Consider the following 27,047-nt stretch of genomic DNA (forward strand, 5'->3'; position numbering starts at 1 on the left):
ATTCAAATGTAATTCAAATTTCTATTTAGAATTGAGAAAAAAATATATTTTTTTACCTGAAAATACACTCTATTTTGATGGATCTTATAGCCAATATATTGAAGAAATAACTTCCAGGTCCAAGCCCTCAGTAAAGTAGTTCATACAAGGTAGAAAAAGCTCATTAATTATGAACATCATGATTAAGACATTTCAGTCCAGCTATCCACAATTCTGGCAGTTAGTTTGGAAGTCATGTCCCTCCCAAGCTACAACTTAGATTTCCTGGATTGAGGAGTACTGCAATGACTGGTAGTGCACTCTGTAAGACTGCTAGGTTCCCTTGCAGGAAACTAAACATAAATTTTCTGCAAACCACCCAGATATTTTTGCTTTACCACATACCACTTCAAACATCTTCAGTGGTGACATTATGATGTCAACCCTCTGCTTCCTATACATTTTGTTTTCAATATCACTTCAGATAATTTCATATCATTTGAAAACAATTCTTGGGGAGACAAGTAAGGAAAAAAAAAAAAAAACAGAATGAAGAGATTAATTTGTGTGGGTTTTTTTTGTTGTTTTTTTTTTTTCACTTTCCCCTATGGCTGAAAGATTATTTGCACAATGATGCAGACAGTACTAAATTAAGTGTTTTTTTTTCCTGTTTTGCAAACAAAATATTTGACTTTCTTATATTATTAATCATCAGTCAGGCACAAACTAGTAGTGACTATTCTAATAAAGGGAAGTCTGTAACACCATTTAGGAGCACACTAAGGAGACCCTTAAGTAGCACCAAGCATAGTTATATATCTCCCTTCTGACACTCTCCCACAATATTTTTGTATCCACATTAGAATCAAACGTCTAGATCAGTGGGCACGTAGATTTGAAAACAAACAAACAAACAAACAAAACTATTTTTTGGATGATTGCACTTAGGGGTTAATGGCTAATAGGATGCACTCATCCTGGAGGGCAGTGAAAAGAGAAGTACCACAAAGGTCTGTCCTGGAGCTTGTCCTGTTAAACATCTTTGCCAGTGACCCTGAGGAGGAGATGAAGTGCCTTCTGATCAAGTCAATAGATGATGCCAGGTGATACCCTCAAAAGCAGGAGGCTGTAATTCAGAGGCACCTGGCAGGCCAGGGGAATGACTCAACCAGAAACTTTTGAAATTAAACAAGGACAGATAGAAAGCCATGCACTTGAGAAGGAAGAAACTTTGGAAACAACTGAGACTGAGGCTGACAGGATGGTAGAAGGTCTGAAGAAAAGTCTCTGGGGATCCTGGCGGACAATGAATCCACAGCATGCCCCAGCAAAAAAGACCAATAACCTCTGGAGCTGTAAAATCAGGGGTGCAGAAGGCCAGATATACAGAATAACCTCACCATGAGAACAGCTGAGCAGCATAAGAGATTGCTGGGAGAATTTTTGCTCTCCCTATCCTTAAAGGTATTCAAAATTAGATCAGATAAACTTCTGATTAATCTGGTCTGACCTATAGCTGACCTTGTTTTGAGCAGGAGATTAGATGAGAGATCTCCTAACATCCCTCTCAACCCAAATTATCCTGCAAACTTATGATCCCTTATGCATTTCTACAGAGGTACTCAGTCCCCGTGCTATAAATATCATCAACCACAGCAGAGCTTTTTTTATTTGTTTTGTTTTCTTATTGTGAGCTGGTCTTGTAGCATTTTCATTGCGAATGGCAACTTTCCATGCAGTGTGCCTGGAGGGATGGCATTGTACCTGAGTCCTATTTCTGCCTTTCTCTGAGCCTCTCTCCTGTAAACTAGAGAGCAGCAGAAGAGAGCTTTCTGTCTTCCCTTGTCAAGATAAGGTTAAAGAGAAACACTGGTTTATGCTGATTCAAAGCATATTAGTTTGCTATTGTTTTCCCACTTTTCTTTTTAAGGGATTCATTCATTATGCACAGAATGGGCAATATTTAATATTTATGTCTCTGATAGAAGCAATTGTGTTGAAAAACAAAAAATTAATTGGCTTCCATACGGGGTTTAATTCTCTCAATATACCCATTATAGCTATGCTGTCATTGTCCCAAAGTGTTGTAATGCAGTTTAACATTGTCAGGAGGACAGGAAATGAAAGCAGAGTTAATCTTCCTCAATAAAGCAAAAAATGGGTTGCTACCCATTCTGAGGCTGAGCCTAGCAGTGGTTACTGGCCGGAGATAAGGCTCCCCAAACTCCTACCTTCCTGATCTTTTCAGGTTAATTAGAACCTGGAGACTGGTGCTTCATCACACTCAAAGAGATTGTAAAAGCTGGAGTTCACTTAATGAACTGCACTGGAAGTTTACACATGTTTATTTTTATCAGCTTCTGATTGTATTAAAGAATTACACAATTTAGCTCTATCTAACCTAGTTGAGGTGAGGATTTATCTGATGCTGGCATCATACACAATTAGTGAGGTTGCAAATTGCTATTCTATTGATTTCAGGTTGTTGTTTGTTGCTTTTTTTTTTTTTCCTTAGTGAAAGCTGCAGTCAGGTTTAATGTTACCTGTGACTAGACCCCACACAAGACACACTCTGAATGTAGGACTCTTCACTGCTAACATTTCTGGTACATTAAGGAGCACTTGAATGTGGAGATAAAGGAATTCTGCTCAGGTTCTATCTTCTCCTGAATATTTTTTGAGTCCACTCCAGAAACGTATGTTTGCATAAGTGGGCAGTTAATAAATACCAGCCTCTCTCACGTATTGATTAGAGCTCTGGAATGGGTAGATCTGTTGTTGGTGAGTTATTAAATTAATAAACTGAAAGTAAATCCCAGTCTCAGTACCAAATTTATGTGACCTATCAGCTCTGAGATCTAGAACTCAAAACAAGTTAGGTTAATTTTTCCCATTGGATTTTTTTTTAAAAAGGAAATTAAGTATTCAGTGAACAAAACCAAAGAAAACTATAAAAACCTACTATGTGCTAGGGGAAAAATTCAGCTTTTCAAATATATTCTATGGAAATATTTTTTATTATTACTATTTTGTTTTACTGCTGGTTTTATTGGAAGGAAATAAAACCATATTACAGCTACTTTTTGGGACTCAGGAAGCCAGCTTACTGTTCTGAATTTTGCCACCTATACATAGGATGACACTGGAAAATTAATTTTCCTTTCAAATTCTTTATCCAAAAAAAAAAAAAAAACACCCAACAGCAGCAACAACAACAATGACAAAAAATGATATTCACTGTTTATGAGTTGATGAATGAAAGAAAACATTGCATATGTATAAATAGTGATTGTTGTAAAATTGGGGAATGTGAAAACTGGACAGTTAAAACTTTTACCAGACTTCTGTAGTTGTCAAGGGTGGTATTGCTTTTTGTTCATAAACCACTTGTAATAAAAACACCAAAAACAAAACAGGATTCTGGATGAACCAGGATGTCTAGTCCTGCAGTCTGAAGGCTTCTGAGAACTAGTGTCTCTTGGAACCTCTGTTATCAGCACTGCAGCCACTAAGGAAAGGTCAGAGTTTACCTTCCTGACATTTTTTAGTTCTTTTTGCAAAAAGAGAGTGAGTAATCCCATCTGTCCTTCAGACAGTCCTGAATCCAAAAGAAAAGAGCTAAGACTTGCTCAGTGTGTAGAGGGGGAGACAATCATGCCTATGGTAGGAGGTGGCCCTTTAACATATTCTTCTAGAATAGGAAAGATAACTTCCTTTGCATTAGAGAACATGTTTTATTTTTATTGAAATTGAAGAAGAGATTAGACTTCAGTGACTAAACTGGTAATTTCACCAAATTCAGCAACAGAAGGAATGTCCTTTTTTCTCTGATTTTAGGATTTTCCTAGGGCTGTTTAGTGCAGTTCATTTGCAGACAAAAATACAGAAAGGAGGGAGAGAAGTTCTCTTCCATTTTATAAATTTCTATTTTCATCTTTCTGATGTTATATATATATTATATATATATTATATATATATAAGCACCTAATATCCCTGTCTCCTACCTGGACCTATGTTTTCTGGGCCATTTTTGTGCTGCTTTGGGACAGTTGTTGAAGGCTGCTGTACATTGAGCATTTCTTATGATGGTGTTGGTTGAAAAATCACAGTCACCTGACAGCTCTGCTTTGGGGTTTTGCCACAAATTAGAACCCTTTCAGAATACTTTGTTAAACTTTTATCATTTCAGGTATTCTAAATGACATAAGAAATGACTTAATGTGCCATCACAAACAAATTGTTGCAAAGTTGGCGAGTACAGTGGTGCATCACAAATTCTTGATACTTTTCATCCTTTTCCTGTCTGGTGCAGTTTCTCAAAGATTAGACATTTCATGGTTTCTAAAGCTCTGTTTTACATACTTAGAAACAAAGTGCATTAAAAATAACTTTAATTTCTAAGGATCAAAGTGGAATGAACAAATTTTGCTTATGTCATACTGAAGCATTTTGTATTTCCACCACCCCTGAAAGAATTTGGAAAAAGTTGATTAACTATAAACATAGGAACACGTTGGAATGAATCTGATTCATTTTGCAATAGCAAGTTTAAGGCACAAATGTAACATGACAAATTCTTGCAGATGAATAAACATCATTTGATTATCTTTACCCACCAAAGTATTCCTGAATTATGACACAACTATTTATCTTGAAAAGCCCATCCCTATCATTCCTCAAGTACATGTTTCTTGTGTTGCCCATGAACAAGAAGCTCTCTCAAGAGTGGTGGCAGACTGTCTTGGAGCTCAGTCTCACATTTCACTGTGAAAACATATATATTTTTTAAGTTTCTTTTGCCCCATTGTATCCATTTATTTATTTATTTTGGTATGACACTTTAATATCTACTCTCCTTGTTGCAGGTACATTACCTCCTTGAGAAATATTTGGATAGTTTATTTTTACCTTCTTATTTTTGTTTGTTTTGAAACAAGATTTTTCTTTGTATTTTATTTAGAGTAGAATCTTTGTTTAGAAACAACTTTCCCTAAAAAGGAAAGAGAGATGAAGAGAGGTAAATAAGTTCTTACGGTGTTTCTACAATCAAATTAAAATGAAAGATTTTACTTAGAGCCAGATAAAATTTCATTATCTTTCACATGAATCAAATCTCTCTATTTTGCTTGTTTGAAAAATCTAGCTTCAATATGACAAGAAACAGGATTTTTCAATGTCCATAACTGAGTGGAGGGAATTACAGAGCTTGAATGAAGGGAATCACCTGGCATATGTCTCCTTTCCACCCACACAGATGGGATGTGCTGCTCATAAGTCCCTTTTGCCATCAGTCACATGCTGCTATGAAAATATGGACTATGTTTAAAACATTAGTGCAGCTGATGGACACTTTAATGAAGGCTTTTTTAAAGCTTTGCCAAACTGCTTTTGAAGCAGTTGACTGAAATGTCAGAACTTCCTCTCATTAAAACTCCCACTTCAGCTACATCCCTTGTGTTTCAGAAAATCTTTTTCACTACTTCCACTCAGATACCATAAATAACTTACTGAAATAGGGTATTTTCCCTCATGAAATCTGACTTGTGATATATTCCACTGTGGAAGATAATATTTCAGATTTATGTTTCTTTTGTTTGATTGTTTGCTTCTGGACAGTAATATTTGGTTACATACCAAAATTAACTCTGTGTTTTTCTTTTTCATTTCCACGGATGAAAATTAATTTCACTAAGTTTAATGAAGCTAATCTATATATTTTTTTTAAGTTTAAATTGTTTTGCTTTCCCTTCATGGCTTTAAGATGGGGGTGGGTCTATTGTTTTCTCAGCTGTATGAGCCCTGATCTTTCCTGCTAGAGCTGATTGCCAGGTGTTGAAGACCAGAGCACCCATGGTAATTCTGCTCCATTTGAGTTTGTTGGAGGCTGCCAGCAACCTCTGGGAACAACCTCTGCACTCAGCTAGACTGGTTGTAATCAAAAAGATTCATCAAAAACCTCTATTGCCATCCAGATTTAGGGATCCTAAACTTTTGCATCTCTGTGTCTCAGAAATTGGATATTCCAGCAATGTTCTGTTAATTTAACAGACAAGAAGAGTAATAATCATATATCTGAGTAATAATCACATAATCTGTGCGTATATGGACTGCATCTGAGACAGCTCTTGTTCTATGGATCCCCCAACCTCCCCCCAGTGGTTTTAGAGTTGTTGTTTCCTCTGATTCTCCATCAAATTTGGGATTAAAATGTTCCATCATTGCTTTTCCCTTCTTTTTCTTCATTTGACTTCTAATTTCATCTTCAGACATAAACTCATCACTCTATGCTGGTGACTCATATCCCAGAGTTATTTGAACTTGTAGTTTAATTATGACTCCAATCATTGATGCATAGTCTGGAATAAAACCCATTTCCAGCTCCATGATTGCTAGCACTGCAGGACAAACAGATCAGTTTTCAGGCATTAAGCAGATGGGACTCTGCATATACACAATGAGAAGACATGCTGAGTAAGAAAGCCTCATTGGTTTCTACTCACTCTTTTAAGTAGAAATGCACTCTCAAATCTGAGCCAAACAGTACTGAAAAATCTTCAGATATAAAAATAACTCCAGTGTGTTTCTCCTGTTCATTATTTTGATAGAAGACTGCTCTTCTTCTCTTTGAAGACGCTGCTTGTTAACATTTTCTTAATATAAAGTTTCCTTTTTTAATGTTGCAGAGAATAAATATTTATGTGGAGGCAAAGCAAATGCAAAAATCTCCTATTTCTTTAATAAATGTTTTCCCAAACCTTTTTAGAGAAAATTTGCTTACTTGGTCAATTTTTCAGGCTGTCAACATACCCTTTGTTTTATAATTGTGCCATCTGTAGTTTGGCGTTTTTACTGGTGTCGGTAGTCCAAAGACTGAGTATTGCAATTAATTTGGAGAAGGCAAGTATTCTCTAATACATAAACTTAGCAATAACACAGCTGAGAGGAAGGAAATTCTTGGAATAAATGATATCAGGAATGATCTTCCAGGTTATCTTGTTTTTTTGTGTGTGTGTGTTTGTTGTTATTGTTTATTTGATTTTTTTCTAAAAATCATGTTGATGAGCAATATTTGGCTTTCATTATGTTAAGATAAAACCAGCATAGTGAACCAGCATTCAAAGCTGTGAGCCATGACTATAGATGATAATTTCCTCTGTAGATTGAAATGTGAGTGCTGTTATGGATTTTGTATTATATGTCAACAGTGAATCTACCACTGTACACATATACACCCCAGAGTCCTTTTCACACAGGCTGTGGTGTAGCCATTGTATTCCTTTTTGTTTTAGTCCAGCTTTAGAAAATGCTAATGGATTGCCTTGGGAATCATGAAGACACTACACAGCTTTTAAAAGCTTAAAATCCCTTTACAAGCTGCCAACGAGACAAGCTGCAGCTTACAGTTCTGAGGACTACCGTGACACGATCTCAAAGCTCAATGCACCCTGGTTGTTTGCTTTTGCTTTTGGTTCCTAGGATTAACTATTCAAGGTAGACGATTTCTCAAAACTGGGGTCCTTTCAATATTACCAATCCCAGTTACAAAAGTATGGGTTTTGGGGAGGTGGGACTCCTTCAATGGCAAAGCCAACTGAGGCATGTCCCAGACTTGGACCATGGAGCTAGCACTGATGGCAGCTCATCATTTTTCACTTTCTGAATCTTGTATTTCTAAATTCAGTTCCAAACTGACCCAAATATCTAGGAGGAGATGTAAGATACATCCATTCCCCAGTCACTTCAGCTCACACTCACCTTATCTGCTTCATGGAAGGTATTAGAAGAAACCTTACTCCTTCTATTTGTGTGTGTTCAAATACAACATCCAGGTTCTTAGCATTCTCATTATCCTATAGCAGTTGCAGTCCAAGACATAGTTCAGCTTTCAATAAAGATTTCCCCAGTTGGGCATTTGGACTGAAGGATGCAGGACAAGCAGGAATTAGGCACCCAGTCACAAATGTCTTGGTAATAGTTCCCACCAGAACCCGAAAGTGGAAAGAGTCCCTGTGGTGCATCCTACTAATGACTGTCCCACCTAGAAGACAGTGTCCTTCTCTTGTATCAGGAGTTCCATTCATTTGGGCTGTAGTATCTACGATTTTGGATTTAAAAGTTTAAACTCTTCTGATGATTAAGTAGGTCACTCTGATGTTGCATTACACACTTCCTGTTGTTTTGTGTTTGTTTGTTTGTTTGTTTATTTGTTTTTCCCACAATTTAAATTATTTTTTAAACTATTCCAGGGTTAAGTGAAGAACCCAAAATTTAAGATATCAGAATAAACTTTTTTCATCTTTAATGAAAAGTGTGGGTAATCCAGTATTTTGCCTGTAACTCAATTCTTTCTTAGTGTTTTGACGTGCTTAGAAATTTGGGACTGGTTTTTGGATGAAGCCAACTATTGGCAGAGTGCTGTTATTAAACCACTGTGGCCTGAGATGGGGAAGACTTCTCTGGTCATCTGTTCCTTCTCATTGCCAAAAAAGGATTAGTCTTCATTATTGCACATTTGGCTAATGTTTTGTCCTGTTTGGTTTTCTTCCTGCCAGGCAATGAGCTTTGAGAATTTTTCCTGGGAGATGATTATTCCAGCCAATAAAGATGTAAAATTAAATTAAAACTGAGGCTGTTCAATTGTGAGTCATTATGTTTCTCGTGGATGTTCATGTGCCTACAGGCTTAAGCTTGTTTTTTTGTTTTGCAGGTGAAGGTGGGGTGGAGGTTTTTTGTGTTTCGTTTTGTTTTGTTTTTAATAAATTTACATCTGAAAGGTAGAAAGTAAGAAACCAGACATCCCTCAGTGTGAGTGTTGCAAATCCTGCCCCATCAATTTGGGTATGACTTTGCGAGTTGAAATGAAAGCAACACCAGGATCCCGCAGGCTTTGTGCTGATCTCAGAGAATTATTGTTGCTTGGAAATAAAAACCAATGGTTTGGAGCCAGCTTTCCAGGTCACCGTTCCTAGCTCAGCCAGAGAGGCTGTAGGTGTTATTACCTGACAGCTTTTTGGCAGGCAAGCCCTTTACAGAATGAGCCAATGGACTCAGGCCACTTCAAATAGGTGTTCACATTTTAGAAAAATGTGCTCAGATAGCCCAAACCAGCACAAACACACTCACAAACATAACCCAGTGCAGAAATAATCTAACTAGCAATGCATGCCAATAAAATATTGTTTCCTTACCCAGCAGCAAAAGCTTAAAACATGCTGATAGCCTCTGTCTTATTAGAGACCTGCAAGTTCAAGGAAAGATGATCAAAAATGTGAAGACAAGGCATCACTCAAGGAAAAGGGTGACCTTGGGAGCTTGGACTCATTGCTGGGAAAGCCAGAAAGAACTGCAATCCAGTCCCTTCACAATCCCAAAGTTATCTCATAGAAACTGCATTAAAACACCAAAGGCAACAGGTAAATCCTGCAGATGGAAATGGAGCAGACAAAAAAATGTTTTTCATGGAATTCTTCTCCAGTCTGTATTCATACTGTCAGGTAGTCAGGGATGGGTCATGTGCAGGTCAGGAAACAAGTTCTCCTCTTCCTCTTGCCTTCTTGAGAGGCAAGTTTCCAAGAGAAAGTAATAGTTAAGCAGGAGATATATTTCATAAATAGGTCTAAATAATGCAGCTTTTAACTATGTCCTTTGATGAAACTGCAAAAACACCTTTCAGGCGGGTCTGCGAGGCTCTTGTCTTAACAGATCCTGCAGCAGATGGGAGGTTAGACCACTCCTGCTAAAATAAGGATGAATTTCCTACATTACCTGAATTACCTCTACAGCGTTTATATCAGATGCCATTTCTCTGTAGCCTTGACAAGGAAGATAAAATTTATAAAGTGTGAGTTATCTGAAACAGTGTTTTCTGCACTAAAATAAGTGAGGCAAGGGCAGCAATTATCTAAGTAACAGAAGGACCAAAGGATTAGAACAAGGAAACTGGATGTTCTGTTATTGCCCTAAGGTACTCCACAAAATGTCCCTGAGCACATCAAACGGAGGGCACTCAGGCCTTACGTTGAGCATTCAGCACACTGAAGGAGCAGGCTCTAAACATGCTGTTTATTAAGACGATAGACTCCAAAGAAGTTGCAGAAGGGAGTGTAATTTTAAAAATGCAGAATGCTGAAAAGGTGTAAACAGCTTCATCAACAAATCACATGAATATTAAAATTCATACCCTCATTTATAAAGCAATTGCTGGTGAATCAAGTTGGTTATATTCAGAGCAGGATGCAAGGATGTTTTGTTTCATCAAGTTTTTAATTGGTTTATTAATTACCTTCCACCACAGCAAAGAAGCTCTCTCTCTCTGAAACAGTGGTACTGAAATTTAAATGAGCTCTCTCTGAAAAGACCAAGTATTGTGATCTTATCTTTTTCTTAACCCGATGGTGGTATTTCATGTGGTTGGCTAAGTTAGTTCTGTAACACTAGTGAAAAGGAAAGAATACTTTCAGAGTACAGAGAATAAACTGCAGATCCTTATATGAAACTTTTGAGGTGTTTTCATTACTACCAGATACGCCAAATTATGCCAAAATTAATACTAGTGCACTAGCTGCATGTGCAGTGCAAAAAGATCAAGTGAATATTGACTCAAAAATGTCAAGTGCAAAGGAGAGTAGTACACAAATCCAAAAGGAGGTGGTTTTGGTATACGTATTGCAGACTCCTGAAGGAATATATCTCTATACCTGTTTCAGCTATGTATATAAATAATGCAGATCCTTGTGTTGATATTTATACTTCACATAATCTTGACACCACAATTCTGTTTTAAGCAATTTTCCAGGTCTTTTTTTTTTTCTTTTTTTTTTTTCTAAATCATCAAAATGGAAGCTTTTCAGCTATGTGAGCTTGGCAACAGGTTTTCAAAGCTGGAGGCTTAAAGAAAGATTCATGACTTTTTTCACAGGTTCATAAACAGATTGTCAGTTGTAAAAGCACATGACAAGTACATTGGAAAGCCATTTGCCAAATAAAACTTTTGGAGTCTCATTTTTGGCTTTGAACAACAGGGAATTAAATGCCTAGAGCCAGAGTTTGAAAACATGAACATCAAATATGATCAGTGCCATTCTGGGAGTCTGAACTAGGAATGGCTTAGAGTTGCTGCTCTCAACCATCCTGGAGACCCCTGCTGTGGTCTCAGCTCTCTTAATTTGAACCACTGCCAGCAGTGCCCTGACGATGACAGATGGCCTAGGGGCATGGCTCCTCCTTCTTTGGGGTTCTGGCACAGAAGGGTGCCTCCATACCTAGAGGATTATTAGTGTAGTAAATATGTTTGGACCATGCCTTGCAAATGCTGGAAGAAGATTCTCATAGACAATGACTAGAAGGAATGATTTTATGCTTCTCATCTAAGTGTTACGTAGTGGCTTATGGGCTCTCCAAGGATCAAGAAGACCACAGTCTGGGGGAATTTGGGTTCTTAGCTTTACCTTCTCAGAAAGGTGTTTTCAGTCCCTGGTTCCATAACTTGAAATGAAAGCTTCCTGTTCCCAACAGAGTGGAAGAGCAGTTTCACTATCAGAAATGGGGTTAAGACACCCATATAAAGAGAGTTATGGTCACACCTGTAATCTGCCTGAGATGAACCTTTGCATCATGTAAATGCATAACTTCACAGCATCTTACTGGCTAAGTTTCTGTATGGCACGTGGACCTCTGTGATTCCAGTTCCTCAGTGTCAAACACTATGTCATGAAGCCTGAACACCATAGCATGCACTAAGGTGGAAGGTGCCTTATAGATAGGTGCACCAAAATTCAGCACCATGATAATCAAGTTCCCCTTTCTGAAACCCAGCTACCATTTCTAAAATCTTAGCTAGAATCAAGAACAAGCATTGCTTTCTTCAGTGAGACACAATAATAGCTGTGTCTGGAATACATTCCTAAAAATGATGTTGCTTTCTTTCCAGACACACACAAAATCTGTATTAAAATTCAGGTTGTGATGATGAGTAGAAAGCCATATGCATTTCAAAGGGAGAATAATGACTCTTGATCACAGACTGTCTCAAATGTCTGGAGAGATGGGATATGCATACATTCGCAAAAGGTCTTTGTTTTACCTAAGTGATTTAGTGATATCCAGGAGGAAGATATGAGAGAAGCCATCTCTTGATTCTCAGATCAAGAGAGATTTGAGAGTATAGGTTCTATGGCAAGGGTTGTATTCACAGTGGGAAAGAAGCACCATCTCCAGGTCTTTATCTCTGACCTACACAGTTTTGAGTTTCTCTCCCTCTTTTTTTCTCATTGAAAGACTATTCTGTGGCAGTCATGTAAAAAGTCTATTTTTTATTTTTTTTTGGCCCTTGCCCATGCTTAAGCTATTGAAGATGAGAAGAAAGAGGAGGGCTTGATCTGAGAGTTTTGAGAACTACTGCGTTGAATGCATCAGGTTTAATCAAAAGCCTATTGAAAACACAAGGCATCGTCCTATTAACTTCACTATGCAAGGGAGCAGACCCCAGGTGAAATAAAGAACCAGTACTCCTAGGAAAAATTCTTCTATTATTCTTTCCAGAGATTTTCCAGATTTTTTGCAGGGTTTTATGAGTGATCCAGAAAGCCTGGTAAAGGAGAGAATATTGTTGTGCAATGAAAGATAAAACAGAAGCACATCCATCAGTTCAGTATGGTTTAATTAGATGAAAACCAGGATGTATTGGCAATCATTTAGAAGATATTCTGCACACTGGGGGACAAGGAGGTGATTTACAAATCCATTATTTACAAATGCAAATGCAAGATGAAAAAATAAAAGCATGTAAGCAAAACTTTGTACTGCATTCAGAAGATTAAATGGGGAAAGCAACACAAATTTGGATTAGAAATCATGATACTGAGATAATCCTTATATTTGAAAAATGCAATACTCTTAGAAGAGGGTGAAATTTAAAGATCTATTATTTACTAATGAGAATTTAAGAGCTTTTGAATATTAAAAAGTTAAGAGAAGATTGGAAATGAAACAGATCTTAGCTGTTTAAAGGGATATATCTGTAGAAATAAATCAGTATTATTACACCTTACATTTCATGTCATATGATACAAGAACCGGGAAATAATTTCCCAAAGGAAGCTGCATATAATTAGTAGGATGTGGTAGGAAGTTTAATTGCATAAGGCTACGGTGACTTTTTTCCTTGGAAGGTGATATTACTGGTGTATTTTGTGAAAGGAATAGAGGATCGTTTCTTAATTTCCTGAGCTTAATAACAAAAAAAAAAAAAAAAAAAAAAAAAGTTGGAGAATGATAAAAAAAAAGACTTTTCTCAGTAATTTACATCTAAGTTTTAGGATCTGCCTGTTCCTGAGTTAAATGAAAAAGATATTCAGAAAAAGCAAGGGAGACTTATTAAAAAGGATTTAAGTTTATTTTTGAAACTGAGGATATTAACGAAAGGTCATGACATCATTATGAATAATTCACTCTTAAGAGATCTGCCATTTCATTTGGCATGAAAAGCTTCATCGCACAGCCAAGCCTCTCTCAAGTGTGCTCAACATACGGGACAACAGCTGAAAGTCTTCATAAAAATAATTCTACTGAAGAGATGCCCTTTTGGTAGAGTGTTCTACTGTCACCATTGTGATAGCGAGGTTTCATCAGTTGGTTTTCAGAGATCAAACTCTGAAACTTGTTATGAAAAAGAATATTCTTGTAGACTCAGATGTCTCAGTGCAATTAACTTCTGAGTTTCTATTTCGATATCACACTTCAGTTACAGAGAAACTTTATATAGTGTGGTGTGAAGAGTTTCTGCCCACATTTTAGAGGGCTAGAAGGTCAGGGCTGCATGATTAAAAAGAATTATGAGAAAAAATAATGTGAATGTTATAGCCAAAGGTAGATAAAATGGAGGTGTGAAGCCACCCTTGAGCTGTCTTCCTTAAATTTCCAGTTACAGTGGAAAGTGATTTTTCATTCTCAAGGGTTCAGAGAACACAGAAGGGTCTCTGGCAGAGGCTGAAAAGGACTGAATGAAAGTAATTGAGAAAGAGAATGAACTGGAGTACTGCAGAAAAACATCTCAGCTCCAGAAAATTTCTACAGACGAGATCTTCAGGCTCCCTGCCTGTGTCTCAATACAAGTATACAACACAGTGCTTCCTTTATTCCCTCTGTGATACAACAGCTGACTGTCAGCACACAGTTTTCCTTTTTGGCAGCATATGTTTTGCTTCGGTTGATTTTCCTGACTTGTAGCCTACAAACACAGCGGATGCTTATGTTCACAGTGGGATTATAAGTTTCCTACTTCCAATCCATTAAGCATGGTCTGTGACAATGTGTGCACCATATCTTATTATACAAATACGTGCAATTCATCAAAGAATTCAAAAAAGTAGGACTCTTCAAAGTTTGTACAACTGACTTATAAATGCTGTTTGCTTTGCAGAATATGCAAAGTGGGCAAGTTAGCTCAACAGTTGAAAGCACACCATAAATTACCTATGAATCAAAGCAGATGTGAAAGTACAAAAAAAAAAAATCTCTCCCAAAACCAAGATAGGGATTATACTTGAAAGCAATAGACCATCCAACAGTATGTTGTGGGTTATGGTTTTGGATCTAAAGTATTGGAATGAATGTTTTTGGGATAAAGTGGATTCAGCAGTTTTTCATTATGATTAATCCCCTGAAAGCATGTCTAAAGGAAAAATAACAGTTGGTAGCTAATTAGGTATCTGCTTAAAAAAAAAAAAAATCATGTTTGGGTTTTTATTGTTTTATTTTTTCATAGTATTTATAGTATTCATTCTATGATTCTATTAATTCACGTGAAATGTGCCAGATAGCAAAAGCACCAGGCTAGGATAGTTGTTTAGCTTTCCTCCAGTATCACCTTTGCCAAATAATAACAACAACAACAACAACAAACAAACAAACAAACAAACAAAAAAACACTAGGTTCATTTTTGTCTAGGGAATGTTCTTCTTCCCAGAATAGTGTGGTCTTAATTGTTATGTGTTTTTTTTTTCATTAGAGCAGCAGCAATGCAAGGTAACACAAATATGCACTACTGCTTTTATCTGCTGCACTTGTAGAATTAAACTAGCAGTGACATACTCTAGTATCTGATATTTCCTGAACCACCTAGCTCCTATCCACATGACTTACAGTTCCATTTAAATAAACTAGCTCTTCTCCCCCCCCTAATTCATAGGTTTGTGGTCCCCAAAGGTTTCAGAACAAAACCTCTGAAATCTCAAAACTTCTCACAGATCAATGTGTACTTCAACAAGTTTTTAAATGCAGATGCTGCCAAGTCAATATTATTTCATAATATTGACTGTGGAGGCTCACTTATCACAGCCACCACTGCTGGTGATCCTATATTCACACACCCAGGCCTCTGCAACCAACCAATCACATGTATGTGTTATTATAAAAGACAAGCCCCTTGTTTTTATTCCTCTTTCATACACAACAGCTTTGTAAATCTGATTTTTTCTACAAACAATAGCATGTTTGCTGCCTACCCCAAGGAGCTTAATATCGAAGAGTCATACCTGATTTCTAAGGGTGACATCTGTGATTTGGGTGTCAGAGACACACATATAAGTCATGTGTTTTAAGTTGTGCTACAGCAATGTAAGAATCAACACCTCACTGCACAAAAAAAAAAGTCTGCATTTATGCATATAAATCATATGTATATACTTAAATTGGAAAATGTATCTAAAAATTAGTTTTATAATTTACTTGAGCCTGAAGAGAGTAAAATAATCTTTGGGTTAATTAGTATGACCAAAAAGCCATTAGTACCACCTCCAATAAACTATGAACATTCATATATCTGCATGCCAGTTATTTGATGACTTTATTTCAAGTAACTGCAATGAAAAAAAAAAAAAAGTTAGAGAAAGTACTTATGAGATCAAAACTTGAAATAGAAGCTTTATTCCCATGAGGTAACATTAATCAAAGCGTAATAATTATCAGTTTGATTCTGTAACTACTTAATTGTTCCCATGTCTATGTTCTGTAGGGTCTACACAGTATCTTATAGAACTGAAATCCTCATGGAAAGCAGGATTACCCAGGGACTGGTTTTGACCTTCTTATTGTTAATTTCAGTGGCAATGTTTGTGAACTAAGGTGGAAGTGGGAATGAGCCATTTATGTCTGCTTGTTTTAGGTAAGACAGCATTTGAAAGAGATTCGGACATATTTTCACATTAAGGTTGTTTGCACGTACCATGGAAACTACTCTAAAGATCATCTCTAGTAGGCAATCTCATCTTTACAGAAAGTGCTCAAAGGAGTGTTTCTGCAATTCACATTGTAATTTTCTTTGATCTTTACTTTCTTTTTCCCTAGAGTGGATTGCCAAAGAGCACTGAAAGAGCTTCGGACATAATTTCGCATTAAGGTTGTTTGCACGTACCATGGAAACTACTCTAAAGATCATCTCTAGTAGACAATCTCATCTTTATAGAAAGTGCTCCAAGGTATCTTTTTGCATTTCATATTGTAATTTTCTTTGATCTTTATTTTCTTTTTCCCTAGAGTGGATTGCCAAGACAGATATACCTGTTAAAATATGCTAAGAAAAATACAACTTGAATGAGGACACTTACTTCTCTGAATGCAACCGTGGTCAGACAATGCATTGAAAACTGCTGATGATCCTATTTTCCCAATTCTTACAAAAGTATTAAAGACCTTGACAATGACAGATTATTGAGCCCGACCTTAAAATCTGTCAGTTGAAAATGAGAAAGTCCCTTGAAAATTTTGTTACATTATTTTTCAAGTAATGGGAGGTCCAATTTTGCCACAAGTAGAATAAATATGATTGTATCACTTTGTGTCCTGGGGTTACATATAAGATGAAGTTTGCTTTTAAAACCCTGACACCAATTATCTTTAGCTATTATTCTTAACATAAATTATAAGAAAAAAAAATAGTGGCTGCAAAACCCCTTTGCACAATCCATGGATTGTCACTAATGAGGTTTGGACAGGACTGTTCAATCTATTAGTTTGACTTTATCCTACTGTCAGGCACCTTTTACTCATTTACTTCTATGTTTATCTCAGTTTATTGCCTAACCACTATATTCCAATAAATTCTCATTCTTAATTTGAAGACATCACGGCTAGAAAATCTTGCAATCTGCCCCAGTGGTCAGCCAGCCTTGCAATGAAAATTCATTACCAATACAGATTTCATTGGCATCAGTCTCCAGCCACTGGTCTGCCTATAGGGAACTAAGATTAATTACATGATGGAGGCAGAAATATTGCCATCGTGCTCCCCCTCTCTGACATGAAAAACTGGGGCTTGAACCTAATATTCATGTTGTGTAGGAAAATGCCTTAAGCAGAAGGCAGTGTTTAGAGAAGGTGACATAATACTCCCTCTCTAGCCTGATGTTATGGGTATATTCACCAAAAGAAAGGGAAAAAAAATGCTTTAATTAGTATAGTGCAATGTAGACCACATCTACTTTCCAAGTCAATGGCCTTACCTGAACGATCAGCTCAGAGACACATAAGGATTGAAGTGAAGACGTGCCAAGAAGAGACTGTCATTGCTGTCTCCCCTGGGCAGCACACCGAAAAGTGCTTAAGGGCCACCTAAGAGCAGTGACAATCTGTTCAGGGGCAGGAGTAGGTCCTTCTAGGAGTGAGACTCTGCTGTGAGAAGCAGTGGACCCTCTTTCTCTTATTTTTAACAAAAAGGAAGCTTAGAGATGTTTTCAGAGTACCTGTGCTCTGCTGTGGAGAGCAGCAGCAATTCAAGAAGTTCACTGCCAATCCTCCCCACGGTAGCAGTGAGGGGTCACTTTGGCAGACATGATGGATAACCACACAAGTTTAGGACTTCTCCAAAGGGGATGACAAAATGGCATGGGACAGACTATGGAGAGAGAAAAATATATGGCTGGTCACTAAAGTCCCAGGGGATAAGTGGGGTTAGGATCACTGCCACAGCATCTTGAGAGCAGCAGTGAGATCTGCATGCAAGCTCTAGTTGTTGGTGGTCCCTGAATAAAAGCTCTGTCTTGCATTTCTGTCCTGTTCAGCTTCTGTATAACAATTCATTTTTAAAGTGACCTTTGAGGTGGAAGCACAGAGTGCCAGAAATCATCTCTCCAAAACAGCACAAAATGAGAGCAGGCCATGCTCAGATCCCTGAGATCGATTGGGCCTTGCTTTAAGTCCACTGATTTCAATTAGTACCCTGGAACTAATTTCTCCTCTGATCTCCAATGCACCTGAGCCGCCTTGCTGGTTTATTGGCCCCCTCTCCCTTGACCGCAATTTTTCTGGCTGTGGGCCAGAGGGAACATTAAGCACCTGAATTTCCAAATTTAATTATAGTGTTTAAATAATGATACAGCGCATTGATTCCATTTACTCACAATGGCACAAACCAGCTTTAAGTATTTAACACCTAGGGCACTTCCTGTCTCACTGCTCTCCATTTAATCACCTTCTTGTCAATTAGAAAAATCCCAAAGAGGCTGGTCTGCTTTATACCATTAGAGAAACTGAGTACCCCAGGCATTACAGCAGCTTTTATTTAATGTTTTATGTCCTGGAGAGAAATACTTGATTGAAATGAAGTAAATGGCATATTTGAATCTTCATATTGCATATGCATGAGTCACTCTGAGACTGCTTAGGAACTGGTACAGTTTGATCTGAGTTACCCAGTATATTTAGAACCTTGTTTTTTTTTTTTTTGGTGGTGGTCTGGCTACACAAAAGGACTCTGAGGCAGGGATGTGCGGGTCTTTGCAGAGAAATTAATGTCTAGAGGGCTCAGATTATGTCTTGTGCATGGAGGCGTCACGTTTACCATGCTGGGGGAGAGCTGGAGTGTCAGCTCCTGAGTGCATGATGTGGTGGTTTTATCCTGCTGGGCAGCTGAGCTCCACCACAACTGTTCTCTCACTCCCTCTCCTCGAAGGGAAAGGGGAAGACAAATATGATGGAGAGGGCTCAAGGGTTGAGATAAGGACAGGGAGATCACTCAATAATTATCGTCACAGGCAAAACAGACTCACGATAGGGAGATTAATGTAATTTATTGCATATTACTAACAGACTAGAGCAGTAAGAAACAAAAAGCAAAGTAAAAATACCGTCCCCCAGTCCACCCTGTTCCACGTCTTCCCCAAAAGTGGTGCAGGGGAATGGGGAATGGGGTCTGTGGTCAGTCCCTGACACTTCATCTCCACCACTCCCTCATGGTCCCTCTCTTCCCCTGCTCCCCATGGGCTCCCTCCCACGGGATGCCGTCCTTCCCGAACTGAGCCTGCGGGGGCTTCCCACAGGCAGCAGCTCTTCAGGAACTGCTCCCACACGGCTCCATCCCACGGGGTCCATCCCCCAGGAGCAAACTGCTCCAGCACAGGTGCCCCACGGGTGGACGGCATCTCCCCCCAGAGCCCCTGCTCCTGCGTGGGCTCCTCTCCACGGGCTGCAGCTCTGGCCCGGGACCTGCTCCACCGAGTGCTCCTCCACACCTTGGGGGCTGCAGGGATGGTTCTCTCACTGGCTGGAACTGATCCTTATCTCACATGGTGCAGCTTCTGGACTCTTGTCACAGAAGCCACCCCTGCAGTCCCTCCACTGACAAAACCTTGCCAGGTAAACCCAATACAAATGGCACCCTCAAGCCTGAGGACACCTCCTGCAGAAGTGTCTCCACCACCACCTGTGCGTGGCTGGTGAAGTGCTCTCAGCCCAGGTCCTGCAAGGACTCAGCAGTGCTCCAGGAGCTGAATCCCAGGTAGCTGATCCAGGAGCCAAGCTAGCCTGGGATAAGTTGAGAGCTGCTCTCTGCTTTCTGAGCCTTTCTGAGTGGCTGAGGACCCTCTGCACATGGGATAGCTCAGTCTGACTCCTCTACTCCAAAGTCCATGGCAAAGATGCCACTAATACAGGCCGATCAAGAATGTACTTATATTTTCTCCACGTGACAGTGCTGCCAGTGGAGGCTGGAAGGAAAGGGAATTATCAGGATTAGAAGAATTCACATCCAGATGTATTTAAATGTATTGCTTTCCCTTCTTGGGAATGAAATTGCAGCATTTCTAGCCAATGTCCCATACTGACTTGACCAAACAATCCTCTTCATGTACTCTGCCACATTCGTTCAGCTGCTGTCCTAGGGGAGGCTAATTCTGCAGCTTCTTTGAAATGATTAAGAGAAGTTTTACATGAATAACAGTGTCCTCCCAACAGCTCTTAACACTGACTCACAATGCTGCTGTGAAAGCAGCCCCAGCACCTTACCCAGCCATAAGCACTGGAGATGCAAATTCCCACTGCCAACTACAGCCGAGAGACATCCCATACCCTGGGTGCCCTGGCTGGTCCCAAAAGCCCGGCCAAAAGATAGGTCTCTTCTAATTCTTTGTGGCAGCTAAAAATGTCATAGCCAGGCTTACACTGCCCCGACTGCCCTGCTTAGGGCACCTGCAGACCATTGTCCTCCCTGCTTACAATTCTATCCACCACTCTGCTGACACAGAGCTTTGCAATCAATCTCATTTGCTTACCTGCTTCCCAGGGAAAGCTTCAGAGAGATTTACTCACTGAAAGCATCTCCCCTTTCTGTCTTGACTTCCTCCAAAAGAAATTAGCATATTTCTGAGCTCTCTCTATGAATAACAGTGTCTCCCATCACTCAGGGGATATGTCATTAAGCTATAGACTGCTTAAGATCTTGTTTGGCTTTCCATGCACTTGCCGTTGTGATTTCATTTAATCCTTTTGAATATCCCCAACAGCCTTAATAGTTCCTAATGTTTTGTTTTGTTTTTCCGCCTTGCAAGCACCCTGCACTCTCTTTGAATTTCTGGTAGGAGCTGATGTGGCTACAAAGTTGGTGGGATGGAGTCACATTCCTTTTTGGAAGTTTTGCTCCCCACACGAAGGAAAGGAAATTTCTGTCAAAATCAACTGCTCATTTCTCTGCTGTAAATACCTTAGCAGACCCTCTCTAAAATATATACAGTTAGATCAATCTGGTATACATTTTAATCTGTCCCTATCCCTTTTCCTAAGCCTAAAACACCTTTTATTGGAATTAGAGTTTTATCTCTAAGAACAGGGAAATCTTCCTAGAGCTGGCTTCTTGAACCATCACATCTTCATCACAGCTCTGGAAGAAGCCATGGAGTTGAAGTGCTGAAAGCATGTCTAAATTCTATACATCATATTACATTTTATGCATGCAAAATGCCTTCTTAATGTGATATTTTATTCCTCTTAACCTGAATTCCTTTTCTATTTATTAAATGGTTGTGGGCTTTCTCTCCAGAAAGATTTAGAGGCAGTAAACTGGCTTATGAGGTAATTTTCTCTCTGTTACTACTTGTATTTGCAAAGAGATTCTTAATTCTCAAAAATAAATGTTAGAAGAAAGGTGATGGGAAAACTATAATCTCTGTTTATTTTGCAACCTTATTCACCTTCTTATGCACCTCTTTCCCAAAAATCACAGTTCTTTTTTCATTTTTTTTTTAACTATAACTTCATATTGATGCTGTCATTCTTCTTATGCAATTTCTTTGAGAACAGAGGAGGTGTAAAATGTTCCCATTTCACTTGAGGGCATTTTATATTCACTTACCACTCAGACATGAACTGCCACACCAGGGGTAATACCTGGATCTGGAGAATCACCGGTGAATGCCCACTTCTCCTACTGCTTCTTGGGGCAGCTCTCCAGCGTGGATTGATGGAGAGCTGTCTTGAAGAGCCTGAGGTGTGAACAGGCCTTTCATCTCAACAGAGCATTGAATCTTAAGATTAATGAAGGTGGAGGAAAAATACGTTTCCCAAAAGACTAAGGCATGCTCACATCATTTGTAAATGCAATTACTGTAATGGTATGCTCCACTTGGGATATTGCAATTTGCATGAGCAAGTGGTCTATAATTAGTTTAAAGACAGATTGTTTACTGAGTGTAATATGAAGCTCAAACTTTACAGATGAAGACTACAGACCATGGCTAAAAGTTGTGATTGTCCTTTTTCTCTGAGTGCATTTGACATCCCCGCCTTACATGAAGCATTTTCTGTTTAGGCAAAGGAAGAAAATCACAGGCCTGTAATTCCATGGGACAACTTGCAGCATGTGAATTAAAGCTGCATACTGCAATTTTTCACAAGGATTTTGCTGAAAAACTTATCCGGAATATAAAATAGTAGAAAACATCAGGTATGCCTTTTAGCTTTGAAAAACAGAAGGCACAGACACAGCAAACAAGAACTGGAATATGTGCGTACATGCAAGGCCTCCGGAGGAAAAGGCATGGAGGACCACCAGCAATCAAAATGAGGTTCATAAAAGATCTGATAGAAATTTGTGCTCTTAGGAGGAGGGGAAGACATACATGTATATTGAGGGTACCTGTATTTTACTCAGGGAAAATTATATTTTACTCCTTCCCCCCTTCTTCATTTCTCCCAAGCCTGTTTGCATTCACACCCTTTGACCTGTGAGATTATATGTTGAATAAGAATTGGTATAGGAGTTCAGTTCCCCAGTTCTTTTCTCTTGCAGTGTCCTGCTTGAATATAAGGAGCGTTTTCTCTGGAGCAGAAGTTTGCACATGCAGTCCTTGTATGGGTTTTCCTCTGCTGGAGAAATTTGCTCCTTTGCTGGTTACACATAAGTCTAGCAACTGAGACAAGAGTTGGATTTTATCCTTTTTCATTTTTATGGTTTCTTTTATATTATTGTTTTGTTGTTTGTTTTTGGTTTTGTTTTGTTTTTTGTTTTGTTTGTTTGTTTTTGTTTTTTACATTACAGAAAAGCACTAACTGCTTTGTTTACTGCTTTGTTTACAAATGCATGATTTTTTTTATTATTATTTTTATTTTAAATTCATTTTGTGGAGGTTCACAAATTTTGTATGAGGATATTTTTATGGCCAAATAGAACCCCTGGATTTTATAGTGTAAATGATGGCATGAATAGCTAGAGAAGCAGGCACCACAACATGGAAAGACTGAATAAAAAGGCTATGGAGGCTGCATTCATAAAACAAAATGAGACAATAAACCAAAAGGAGGCATTCTCAGAAGTTAGCTATTTGATTTCTGTTGGCATCAGCTCCCACAAAACAGCCAAAAAGTATAGACAGATGCAATCTTTTGCTGTATAAGGTTTATTGGATCATAAATATAAGTACTAGCACCCCCTTTGGAACTGCTGGCTTTATTTTAGGGACCTGAAAAAGAAAAAAGAAAAAGGAAAAAAAAAAAAAAAAGAAAGAAAAAAAAAGCCCTTCCTGAGAAATATTTTAAAAATAAGCAATTTGCTAATATAGAAAAACTAGTAATAACCACTTTGTTTCTCAGTTTTTAAGGGCACCTGTGTGACTCTAGTGAATTTTGCTTTAATTCAGTAATAAAAATCCATTTTCTGAGAGGGGGAGAGACCTGAGACAGGAGATGAAACGGGTTCTACTGTATGATTTTGACATGGACCACTGCAGTTTGTCCAAGGACAAAGTTCAAAGCTAGATGCCAGTCATCATGTGCTTGTGACATAGACCACATTGTATCTTTGGATGAAGATCTAATGCTCCTCAAGTTCTGAAATGTTCAGAGCAGCAGTTAAAAGATATCCCATTTCTGCTGCATGAAGGTGTACCACACAATCAAAAGATAAAATAATAATAATAATAATAAATTAATAATGATTAAAAAAAAAAAAAGCACCTTTTAAAATGCTTATCTCAATGTCTGACAAATCAACAAGATTTAAAGACAGATGCATGCTGTGATTCCTCATTTTTTTTCTAAGGTACTTTTCTCTTCTCTTCTCTCCAAGCCACAGAAAAAGAAAATATCTAGAGATATTATTGTATATATAATGACATAAAAGTATCTTCTCTGTGTTCTGTATTAACCCAAATTGTTTAGAACAACAAATAAGCCTCACAGGACAACTTGAAGACAAGTGGAATCCCAGTGATACGTAGCCTGTCTGATTGCAGAGGCCACTGTGGTGTAATGTAGAACATTAATAGGAATTTCCACAGATTGCCAGCATGTAAATCAGCATATAGTCCATCTAGATGGAAGGTAACGTCAATGTGATTAACCAGTTTCAGATCACCATATGGTAAGAAGGAATAGGGTTATCTAGCCAGCCAAGACACCATGGAAAGTGAGATGAGTGGCAGGCCTAAACGTAGTATACTCCACAAGGTGTGATATGCTCCTCCAGACATGAGTAGCTACCTTACTTACACTGTTGTGTTCTAGTTTTCATGTGGAGATCCCCTGCATGAAGTACAGATTGTCACACTCTGGAAGGTTGAATGTTGGCATTTTTTGTCTGAAAAAAAAAAAACATCCAAGTCATGAATGCATCTGAATTCTCTGACTATATGGAGATAAGGGATTTGACTGTACAGGGTTTGGAAGAACAACCTGACAAATGGCATTTTTATTTGTCTAAGCCCCTGGGTTAGGCTGACAAAGCCATCATTTGGTCCGGGGGAAAAGCTGCTGTTTGGCCTTAAAAGCAAAAAAAATGTGCTTAGTAGGTTACTAAACTTCATAACTGAGAGTTCAGACATCACCTATGATCAAAACATCTTCTCTGTTCATTCTGATTACAAGACAAGTCTTCTTCTGATTACAGTTCCTATCGCATAGTGACGGGAAAAGTTGTTATAATAAAAAGTGTACTGTTATCTAGGACGTTTTCATGCACCTCTTCTACAGCCACAAACCACTCAGATCTTCAAATCAGAAGATCAAACCTGAGAAGACAGTAGGGCTATCTTTCTCCTGGACTGCAATTATTAATTACCTCTGCATGCGTAACACTGAAGAGATAATTATCACTGTAAAAATTAAGCCTTTTATATTTAATCTAGTCAATGGATATGATATACAGGTAAATTAGCAAGCACATACAGTATTGTAATAGGAGGAGGAATGCAATGGGAGGTCTCTACACTATTTAAATCATTTCCTTATCTTGCAGCCCCTCTGACATAATTAAGATTTGTTGGACAATTTATAGCTAATATTCAGTCTGGATGAACATAACTTATTAATTAAGTCTTCCCATCAGATAAGCTGTCTTCTGTGGTTTGTACCACATCAGGATCACAGCATTGTTCCCCAGAGTAGGCTGTTTTATGTAGACATCTCACTTCTGCTTTTATTCAAAACACTTACTTTACATACCAGAGAGTAAAGAAAGAATTGTGTTTTCCCCTTTAGCTGTAGCCAACAATATCAAGAGAGATCAAAAGAAAGCTTTTCCCCAGATGTCACACTCCATTTCCACTTTTTTTCCCCTTGTTTGCTTTGATTGATGCTGCAAGCTAAGGAAAAGAGCCTTGTTTTCGCTGAGCTGATTTTATTTCTCAAATTTGAACTAGTAGAGATCTGCAGACTAGGTGTCACAGAAAGCCAACGGGGCTGAAATCAAATGAAGGATATCAGCATCGAGTAAACCTCAGAGCCCCGTGGGAATGAGAAAAACACTGATATCACCAAGGTCAGCCACCCACACTGCAGTAGCCTGATAAATACCCAAAGAGATGAGCTATGTCCAATAACCCTACAGTAAGCTGCAGGTATAAACACCCTATCGTGTGCTCCATCCTGGTCAGGCTTTGGGGTGCAGCAGTGCTCAGGTCCACTGCTAACACTGCAGCACCTGGCCTGAAAACATGGTGAGAGAAGGATTCATTGGAGCAGATCCCAAAAGAGGAGGGCACTAAGGAGCCACCAAGCACGCACTTTCCAAAGGTTCCCAAGTTCATGTATTCTAAGGCACCATTAAATCCAGTTTTGCAGGGCCTTATGAGAAACTATAACCATCTTCATTGTGGAACTTCTTCCTCACTTGAGTTTTCAAGGTGACATATCCATCCTTCCTTGATGCTCATCTCTAACCACAGAGTTGATGGCAAATGCTGGTAGCTGTTTTTTATGGGAAATAAAAATAAAACATGAAGTGTCCTATTTCATGCTTTTAAATTTTGTCTGGACAAAGCAGCAACCTACTGTTAATTAATGCACATCTCCAGGGACTGCTGCTAATCTGGATTCATGCCTCTTCCCAGATGAGAAGATGCTGCCCTTTGCTCCTCATGGTACCAGCATTACTCCAACATATCTTCCTCAGGGGAACTCCTCCTGGGGGTCTATCTCAGGACACTGAAGCTCACAGCAAGGACAGGCAGAGCTCAGTGCTCATGTTCCCTGTGGAGCCCATTCCATGAGGCTGTTGGTGAGGTGGCAGTGCAGGACAGTAATACCTCTTGAAAACAGTAATTTTCCCATACTGACAGCACCTGGAATGGGGGCAAGAGCAACCACCATATAATGTAAAATACAATCTTAATATCAGTTAATTAGGAAAAAAACACATTAGCATACAAGAATCCAATTTACCTTATGTGCTACCTGGTGATTGAAGGGCAAGAAAAGGGTAAATGTGCATTAGATCATAAAAATGGTGATAGTTTGCCCTAATAAAATGCATTACTGTCATCAGAACCACTTGATATATTTACAACCAAATCTCCATTGTCCCTTTGCATCTGCTGTGATTTAATTACGATGGTAGCAGCAGTCTGTTAATATTGTTTTGAGCTGGCTTAATTTGCCTTCCGTAATTTAGGCAAATTACAGGAGGTGAGAAGGGTTGAATGAGTAACCTTATTAGCAGAGAGACCTTCTTCAGGATGCAGACTGAATGAAGGGTAAAAAAAAAAAACAAAAAAGAAAAAAGACAGCAACAACCAAAGCTAAATAGTTCTGGAGGAAACTTGCCCTTTCAGATCCCTACTCTTATTTTAAAAGTTAATTTAATTTAAACCAGGTTAGGATACATATTTTGATTACGTTTTGTTTGTTTGTTTTAATCTGGGGGAGGATTTCAGGTCTGTATTTTGTTGTCACTGCAATAAATGCACCTTCATCAGTGGCCGTTATTTGTCTTTATGGTATTGTAGACCATCATTCCAAAAAAGAAAAGACTCCTGTTTCTCAGTTTCTGAAAATTATTATATCCAAGTTACAGTTTTTTCCCCTTGGG

At 38.5% G+C, this 27,047-nt stretch overlaps 1 long non-coding RNA gene across 1 annotated transcript; it reads right to left on the reverse strand.

The window, feature by feature from the left end:
• Nucleotides 1-24,428: 24,428 nt before the first annotated feature.
• LOC137851855 (uncharacterized) lies at nt 24,429-26,295 on the reverse strand. The gene is made up of 2 exons (XR_011093541.1): nt 26,012-26,295; nt 24,429-25,927 (listed from the first exon to the last, which is right to left on the reverse strand). It is a non-coding gene; the product is annotated as an uncharacterized lncRNA (long non-coding RNA).
• Nucleotides 26,296-27,047: the final 752 nt, after the last annotated feature.

Source organism: Anas acuta, chromosome 2 (assembly GCF_963932015.1).
Source record: "Anas acuta chromosome 2, bAnaAcu1.1, whole genome shotgun sequence".
Lineage (NCBI taxonomy): Eukaryota > Metazoa > Chordata > Aves > Anseriformes > Anatidae > Anas > Anas acuta.